General features: G+C 31.8%; 1 long non-coding RNA gene across 1 annotated transcript; it reads right to left on the bottom strand.

The window, feature by feature from the left end:
• Positions 1-6,252: 6,252 nt before the first annotated feature.
• LOC112940290 (uncharacterized) lies at positions 6,253-9,626 on the bottom strand. Its single transcript, XR_003244265.2, has 2 exons — positions 9,057-9,626; positions 6,253-6,613 (listed from the first exon to the last, which is right to left on the bottom strand). It is a non-coding gene; the product is annotated as an uncharacterized lncRNA (long non-coding RNA).
• Positions 9,627-10,034: the final 408 nt, after the last annotated feature.

The raw sequence follows: 10,034 nt of genomic DNA, 5'->3' as shown, positions 1-10,034 counted from the left end.
TATATATATATTGCTATTAATTAGTTACTTAATGAGCATTAGAGCCTGTTTGGCTTAGCTTAAAAGCTGGTCAAACTGACTTAAAAGCTGATTTTTGACTTATTTAGTTGTTTGACAATACTCAGAATAACTTATTTTAAGTTGAAAAAAACTTATTTTAAGCCAAAAGTTAAAAGCTGGAGTAGGGGTGCTTTTTTTTTTTAGCTTATAAGTTGTTTTAAGTTTACCACATTTTTATCTTTTTGCCCTTAATATTTTTATAAAATCTCCAAATTACCCACATAACCCTAACATCTCTTTCTTCCATTTTTTCCTTTTCACGTTTGGTATATCAACTTCAGCACTTTTATCTAAACACATAACTGCTTATTTTAAAAATAAGTTTCAGCACTTTCAAAAGTACTTTTTTAAAGCTGCTTTTATTAAACCCATCCAAACGAGCCCTTACACTTCCATTTCAATTTCTTTTTTCCTGTCTTTTTTTATTCCCCCCCCCCCCCCCCATTTTTCATTAAATAATTTATTAATTAATTAAAAAATTCATTCATATTTATTATTCTAATTATATCTAATAAGTTAAAACAAGACCTCCATCTATTTACATTCCCTATCTAAATAATATAATATGTCTCTTCAACTTATTCTTAATTATTCTTGTGGTTTATATATAGATAATAACTATCTATGTTCAATGATCATTTTCATTTTTTCATTCTTTCTTTTTATTAGTATAGTTTTTTTCCTCTTTTAAATTTTCATCTTCATCTTTTTCATCAATCATGTACTTAATAATTTCACCATATGGTCTTCATTTTGATAAAGATAATAGATATATTCTTCAAGATTCATCAAATGAATGTTTACATTAGTTTGGTACAAATTTATCAAAAAGAAGGAATCTTAATTATTTCAAGATTTCATCAAGAAGATGGTCATATTAGTACAAAAGTTTGAATGATTTTTAAATATTTTGAAGATTTATTCATTCATTCTCAAGAGTTGAGGCCGGTAAAAATTTGGTAAATAAATCTGCTGGATTATCACTCGAACGAATTTGTCGCACATCAATATCACCATTCTTCTGGAGATCATGTGTGAAGAATAATTTTGGTGAAATGTGTTTCGTTCTATCTTATTTTATAAAGCCTCCTTTTAATTGAGTTATGCATGCAGCATTGTCTTCAAAGAGTATTGTGGGTATCTTGATGTCACACTTCAAACCACATCTTTCTTTGATAGAATGTATTACTGATCTTAACCATACACATTCTCTACTTGCTTCATGAATGGATATTATCTCAGCATGATTTGAAGAAGTAGCGACAATAGACTGTTTCATAGATCACCATGATATAGCAGTACCTCCGTATATGAACAGATAGTCTGTTTGTGATCGAGCTTTATGTAGGTTAGATAAATAACCTGCATCTGCATGACCAACAAGATCTGCACTATCTTTATTAGTATAAAACAGACCCATATCACTAGTTCCCCTTAGATATCGCAATATATGTTCAACTCCATTCCAATGTCTTCGTGTAGGGGAAGAACTATATTTTGCTAACAAATTAACAGAAAATGCTATGTCAGGTCTCGTAGCATTAGCAAGATACATAAGTGCCCCAATTGCACTAAGATAAGGTACTTCTGGATCGAGAGGTTCCTCATTCTCTTCTTGAGGTCGGAATGGATCCTTACTCACTTCAAGTGATCGGACAACCATTGGAGTACTTAATGGATGTGCTTTGTCCATGTAAAATTGTTTCAAGATTTTCTCAGTATAGGCAGATTGATGGATGAAGACCCTGTATACTAAATATTCTATTTGTAGTCCAAGACAAATTTTTGTCTTTCCAAGGTCTTTCATCTCAAATTCTTTCTTTAGATATTCAATTGCCTTTTGAACCTCTTCTGGAGTTCCAATGAGATTAATGTCATCAACATAAACAGTAAGAATAACAAACCCCAATGTTGTTTTCTTAATAAATATACAAAGACAAATGACATCGTTTATATAACCCTATTTATCAAGTACTCACTGAGACGATTATACCACATGTGCCCTGATTGTTTTAAGCCATATAATGACTTTTGTAATCAGATTGAATGCATTTCTCGAGATTTTGAACTACATGCTTCAGGCATTTTAAGTCCTTCCGAAACTTTCATATAAATTTCATTATCAAGTGAACTGTAAAGGTAAGCTGTAACCACGTCCAATAGATGAATTTCAAGATTTTCATGTACAGCTAAACCGATGAGATATCAAAAAGTTATTGCATCCATAACATGTGAATATGTTTCTTCATAGTCGACACCGGGTTGTTGAGAGAATCCGTGTGCAACAAGGTGTGTTTTGTATCTTACAATCTCATTTCTCTCATTTCTTTTTCGTACAAAGACCCATTTATGGCCAATTGGTTTAACATCACTAGGTGTTTGGACTACTGGTCCAAAAACCTCATGCTTAGCAAGTGAATTTAATTCTGATTGAATTGCTTCTTGCCATTTTGGCCAATCACGTCTTTGTCGACATTCTTCGACAGATAGAGGTTCAAGATCCTCATTTCCTTGCATAATGCTAAGTGCAACATCATATGCGAAAACATTATCCACTATGTTTTTTGATCGATCTAAACTTATCCCATCACCTGTAGAACTTATTGAGAGTTCTTCATTTACTTGAGTCTCGGGTTCACTGATCTCTTCAGGAATATCAGGATTAATCAGATCTTGAATTTCTTCGTGAAATTATTTTGTAGTGTCATTTTTTGTACTTCTTTTTCTAGGATTTTATCTTTTGAACCCAATGGTCTACCACGCTTCAGGCATATTTGTGATTCAGAAGTTATGACACTTGTAGATGGTCCTTTTGGGACGTCGATTCGGATAGGCACATTTACTGCAGGAATATGTGATTTTGTTATCCATTTCAAATCAGTAAATGCGTCTGGCATTTTATTTGCTGTGTTTTGCAAATGGATGATCTTCTGAACCTCTTGTTCACACACAAGGGAGTGTGGATCAAAATGAGATAATGATGAAACTTTCCATGCAATTTCACTTTTAAGTTTATTTTTCTCTCCCCCTAATTGCGGAAAATTTGTTTCATCAAATCGACAATATGCAAATCTTGCATTGAATAAATCTCCCGTCAATGGCTCAAGGTAGCGAATCATGGAGTGTGAGTCAAACCCAACATATATGCCTAACCTTCTTTGAGGGCCCATCTTGGTGCGCTGAGGTGGTGCTACAGGCACATATACAACACATCCAAAAATTCGAAGATGAGCAATATTTGGTTCATGGCCAAATATCAATTGTGATGGGGAGTATTTATTATAATGAGTCGGTCTAAGACGAAAAGTGATGCTGCATGTAAGATAGCATGACCCCAAACAGTAGCAGGCAACTCACTTTTCAAAAGTAGAGGTCTTGCTATCAATTGTAAGCCCTTAATAAATTACTCAGCAAGGCCATTTTGAGTATGAACACGAGCTACAGGATGTTAAAGTTTTATCCCTACCGATACGCAATAAGCATCAAAAGCTTGGGATGTGAATTCGCCAACATTATCAAGGTGAATTGTCTTAATGAAATAATCTGGAAATTGCGCTCTTAATTGTTTCATTTGTGCCAATAATTTTGCAAACACCAGGTTGCGAGATGATAAGAGGCACACATGAGACCATCTTGAAGATGTGTCTATTAGGACCATGAAATATCTAAACGATCCACTAGATGGGTGAATAGGTCCACAAATATCCCCATGTATTTGTTCTAAAAATTGAGGGGATTCAATGTTAACCTTCATTGGTGATGGCCTAGTAATCAAGTTGCCTTGGCAGCAAGGAGCACATGAAAACTCATCATTTTTAAGAATCTTCCGGTTCTTTAATGGATGTCCATTTGAGTTTTCAATGATTCGTCTCATCATTGTTGATCCAGGATGACCTATTCGGTCATGTCAAAGCACAAAAGTCTTTAAGTCAATAAACTTCTGGTTTACGATAGAGTGTACTTCAATCGTACTTATTTTTGCATAATCATCAATATGGTGCATTGAGACTCAAACTCAATGTCTTATCCATACAAGGCACATTAGACCATAATTCTATGGGACTTGAACTCAATACCTTATCATTATGGTGCAGCAAAACTCGAATTAATGTCTTACCCTCTTGGTGCGATAGAACATGAATCTACTGTCTTATCCTCAAATATTTTTCATTATGCCATCCGGACTTTAACTAGATGTCTTACCCTTCAATCAATGTCATATTAGTCAGTACCAATAGAACTCAACCATGAGCCTTTAAATGAAATCAAGAATTATATAAACAAATTTAGTCAAAATAAGATTGAGAGTTTTCTCACCTCTAGCAATTATAAATATTAATAAGTTCCTCATAATTAACACTAAGAAAATCAACATGAAAATTTACTTCTTATCCTTCAATTCTTTTCTGAAACGAATAATTGTTAGTATAATCATAAATCAATGTATAAAATTGTTCAAGTAAAACAAATCATTACGTTTTACCTTTTCATATATCACATATATACTAAAATAAATTATTAGTATAAGAGAAAGTTTTGAAAATATAAATATGTAACAAGAAAAAATAAATAGAACTTGTTCCTGCTCACAAGTGTTTCAACTACAACACTTTTGCGAAGTGCTACAATTTTTGTAGCATATTCGTGCTGATAACGTGTTATAAAATCAAGATTATAAGAAGAAGACAAGAGAAGTAGATGTAAGAGAAGACTTTCTTCTTATTCAAGTATATGTAAGTTTCATATGTATATTATACAATAGTGAATGAACAACCCTATTTATAGAGTGAGAAATCACTCCAAAGGTCACCATATTAAGTATCATAATAAATTAAACATTCTTATCCAAAAAGGTTCATGAAACCTAGTGACTATGAATGGTTGTTCATGTACTAACTTTATGAACTATCCACTTATTTAATAGATTTATAACATTATGTTTATTTTAAAATACACTATTTATTTAGAAAATTAATTTTATTTTTAACTCAAAAGTAAATACACTATTTATTTAGAAAATTAATTTTCTTTTTAACTCAAAAGTCCCTTATTTAATTTATATTTTCTTACGCTATTCGATCCATCCCATTCAAGCTAATTATTGCTCTCAAATAACCTATAAGTGGGTTCTTTAAAAGTTTAGTCTTTTTTAAATCATTGATTACCTATTATTATTATCTATTTTAAAGATTTATATCTATTATTGCCATAGTTACATACTTAAAGTGAATATGCATAGCACAAAAATGGTGTGTTTCGCAATTCTTTATCCTCCATATGATAAATAACAAATTTCATGATGCTTTCTTAATTTTATATATAGTAGTTCAAGTGCTTAAGAATTTTTGTTATTTTATTTTTGGTATAATACATAAATATGTCATTTAACTTGACTTTAAATCACATTTATGCCCTTTAACTTTGGATATGCAGAAATAGACACTTAAACTTGTATAAAGTTAAATAAATAGACACACATACCCTACATGTCATCCTACATGTCATTTTTGTCCCACGTGGTGTCCTACGTGTATTGTCTCATGTAGGACTCATGTATTTATTTAATTAAAAGTTTGATAGTTAAAGTGTCTGTTTGTGCATTGTGAAAGTTGGAGATTAAAGTTAAAATTTGAATCCAAGTTTAGGATCCAATCTATGGTATTATGCCTTTTATTTTTTAAAGTAGTTTGTCATTTAAAGTTCACCGCAAATTCTAAATATAAAGGTTTTTTCTATTGAACTATATGTACAAAAAAAAGTAAACTACAAATGTGTTATTTGACTTTCTATTTTCAGCTTTGTTCTTATAGTGTTATTGTAGGAGAGCTGATGTGGCATGCTTCTAAAGTCTAGAATCACATTTATTTTTTTTCTTAATTTTTGACATTTTCTTAATCTTTTACATTTATATAATTTATTTAAAAACCAACAAATTATATATTACTTACATTAATTTAGAAAGTTCAAAAGTCATTATCATGAATTTAATGAATTTTTTTTATTTCTAGTTAAACTAAATAATTAATACATTTTACCTTTTACATCCATTTTGCTCATAAACTTGATTACTCAACAAGTCAATTAAGAGTGATAATTTGATAAAGAGTATTGAAAAATTAAAAATTAATGAAGAAATGCAAATTGTGACAGTGAAAGAACGAGAGAAGATGAGGATCAGAGGAGGATCCATGATTTAGAGTCAATGCATCGACTAAATCAACTTTAAATTCACATCGAAATTATTCATCTTTTTATTTTTATCCACTGTTACAAATCAATGAATAAAATATGAATTGTAATAAGATGAAGTTTATGTATTAAATATACTATAAATTTGCACTGCACATTTGACTAAGATTAGAATCCGTTGAAACCATTTTCTCATCGCCATAACCATCAATCGCCAGAATTATTTACCATCGCATAATAATCATCACTTGAATCATTTACCATCAGCATAATCATCACTCCCCGAAATTATGTCCCATTATCGGTGTAAACATTACTTGAACCATTTTCCATCGACATAGACATCAATTCTGATAACCATTTTCTATCGATATATCAAATATCCAAAGTTTCAGAATAGCATTTCAGAACCAATGCAAATGAGCACATCCACATGTAATATGGAGAAGATAAATTGTACATCAATAATCCATCAACACATACAAAATCATGACATATAGTCAAAATTGAGTCAATATACCCATTCAAGCACCCATGACATATCATATATAATTATGGAAAAATTGTATATAATGGCAAATTAATAAATCAAATCAAATGTTATAGCCACACATTGATTTAATTGTGCCCTGTAACAAACTGTTTGTCAGTCACCTCTCTCCCTCAAACTCTTGATCGTCGTTCTCCCTCTCTTGCTCCACCTTTCGCTCGCTCCCTCTCACTTTTATACAGACACAAATGTATAAAATGCGTTTCTATTTGTATAAAACGAGAAAAAAAAGTGTATATACATATATTTTCGCTCCCCTCTCTGTCCTCTCCCAGATCTCGCTCGCAACTATCCCAGATCTCACTCGCCTATCTCCTAGGTCTCGCTCGTCAACCTCGCCTCTATCGTTTAAACAAACAGAAACGAAATGCATAAATTGTGCTTCTGTTTGTATAAAGTGAGAGAAAATTATATATACACCTGCAAATACATATATTTTCGTCTTATATACTTATAAATTATATAATACAAATATTTCCCTGCCCAATTTTATTTTGTCTTTCTTTCTTTCTTGTTTTATACATACACAAATTATACAATTGATTTGTATACAACTGCTTTCTTTTGTATATGTATATCAAATTATACAATTGATTTCTTTGTATATGTATAGCGAGTTATACACATTTATGTTTGCTATGGAGCGCAACTATGCAAACTTTGTTATAACATACAAATATGAATTTTTTGTTTGCTATGTGAAAGTTGCTCTATAATTACACCAACAAATTCATTTTTAGCCCAAAAGATCCATTTCTAATATTCTAGTCACATTTTAAGGAAAAGAGCGAAGATATCCTCAACTTTGATTTATTAGTTGACTATGTCTTTGACGTTAAAATAAAGTTATTTTTATTTTTGTCATTACTAATTTCATCATTTTTGCCCCTCAATTGAATGGAAAGCCCAAAGCATTTAAAATCGTCCAATTTTGCTTGAATTACTTAATTTTAGCCCAACTTAATCCAACTAATAATATAACCCATTTTGTTTATCTTTATCTCACGCCGGATATCACCAAACCCCCTCTCTTTTCTGACCTCTTTCACGACCATACAATAACCAACCAGTCACCGTAAACCAAACCCAGATTTTTCCAAATCCAACCAGAAAGAGCTGCCAAAGAAGAACCCAACAAGACTATTCTTCTTTTTCTTTTGCCATCTCTGGCCGAGCTCCAAGCCGGAGAAAAAAACAACCAGCAGCTGTCAGTCCTTTTTCTCCTCCCTCACGCCATTGTATCAGCCACAAGGAGCAAAACAACCTTGAGCTCGAATCTCAGGCGAACAATAGCAACCAAAACGCCTCCGAACAGCCGCTCCATTCATCGCAAATTATCATCCTAACTTATTAAAAGTTATTCTAAAATTTCATGATCTAAGTAAGTAATATTTTTGTTTGATTAGGTAAATAAACGAAGTAGTATTTTTATATGGAATTTATTAGCTTCAATTGAAGAATTATTTATCTCATTATTGTTAATCTTATAGGAAAATGTCACTGAATATTGTATCAAAGAAAGATATAGGTTTGCGGTTTTAAGTTTTAGTACGAGTTCATTTGATTAATGGGTTGTGTTAGGGCTAAAACAGATAACTGGGTAATTCAATTGAAATTGGGTTAATTTAAGCCAATTTTAGACTTCCAATCGACCCAAATGACGAAATTAGTAATGATATGGATAAAAAATAATTTTATTTTAATGACAAGAACATAGCTAACAAATAAATCAAAGTTGAGGGGTATTATTTTACCCCAAGTATAAAATATGAATACCCTCTCCTTTTCCTACTCTCAATCACACAACAAGAAATACAAGGTTCACGGAAGGTCAAAGAGGCTCAGTTGACTTAAATAAGAATGAAATCAAATAGATACTTGGTCATTCCCTTTATGACGACCTTAGAATTCACAAATCTAATTAAATAAGTAATCCCAACAAGAAATCATAAACAACAATACCCAAAATGTTTATTTTGAAAACTCGGTCCAATTCGACCCAAAAGGCCATTCCCAGGGATTGAGCGTAAATCTGAAATTGTTATAAAAAATTATGATATCCAAAGTTTCTGGAACTCATTAATTACTAAAAACCATATAAAAACTTGAGTTGAATTCAAGCTTAAAATAAGCTCCAATTATCAAGAACTCAATTTCCAGAGAAAACCTCCAAACTTTGAATTTGAAGATAAAGTTTTAGATGTTAAAATCATGAAAAATAAATGGGTAATGAAGGAAGGAAGTTAAAATCACTTACCCAGTCGACTAATCTTCAAAACTCTCATTAAAATTGCCTCCTTAGAGCTCTCAATGTTCAAAAATGGTGAAATGAGGAAGAAACCCCGATTTGGGAAATTTTTATTACATGTTGGAAGTTGTTCTCCATGATCGTGTAACACCTCAGTCTTAGAAAGAGCTAATGTTAGAAAGAACTAAATTAGAAATAACCAATTTGAGTTTTTTTTTGCAAGTTAGTTTTCAATTATGAGTTTTGAGTCACTTTCAAATTAAGTACAAGATAGGTTAGGAGGTCCATGAGATATCTAATGAAAAATCTTTGAGTTCTTTTTCCAATGTCACTGAGTTTACTAAATTTTGTGTTCGGACGAAGAATATATTTCTGTTAGAGTACATGCTATCTAGTCAAGACATTTTATCTATTTTAAGGAGGGGTATTTTGATCTTTTCCTTACCTCCACTAGGCCACACATTTTTTCCACCCAAATTAGGGGACAAAGCTGACTAAATCAATACATTTACGCTAAACTCTTAAAATGTTTGGAAGGTTAGGGCAAAGTCCAAGAGGAGAAAAGAGAGAAAAACTAAGTGTTCAAGATTTCTTGTGATATTTGATGAATTTCGCCAAGGATTTGATATTTTTGAGGTATGTAAGCTTTCATAGTGATTTGTTAGTTCGCCCTCATGTCAATAATGAGTTTCCTCATTGAATTCTTCCTGAGACTTCATGTATTGACGTCTTGATGAGTTTTCTTGAGGTTTTGTTCTTCATTCATTATTAATGAAGTTTGATGAGTTCTTGAGGTGAGGGTTTTGAGTTTGAGGGTTTCTCTTGAGGAGAATTGAGTAGATTTTTGTTTATTTATGTTGGGTTTACAAATCCAAGAATTTTGGAACAAATAAATCGACTTTGGATAAATTAGGGCAAAAATTGAGAAGAAAAATTTCCCCGGATGTTTTAGAAATGGGTTGGGGCCGATGCGCCAGCAAGCCTGGT

The sequence above is a fragment of the Solanum lycopersicum genome, chromosome 11, assembly GCF_036512215.1.
Source record: "Solanum lycopersicum chromosome 11, SLM_r2.1".
Taxonomy (NCBI): domain Eukaryota; kingdom Viridiplantae; phylum Streptophyta; class Magnoliopsida; order Solanales; family Solanaceae; genus Solanum; species Solanum lycopersicum.
Note: the sequence above shows the minus strand (reverse complement) of the source record. Positions and strands in the feature narration are given on the sequence as shown.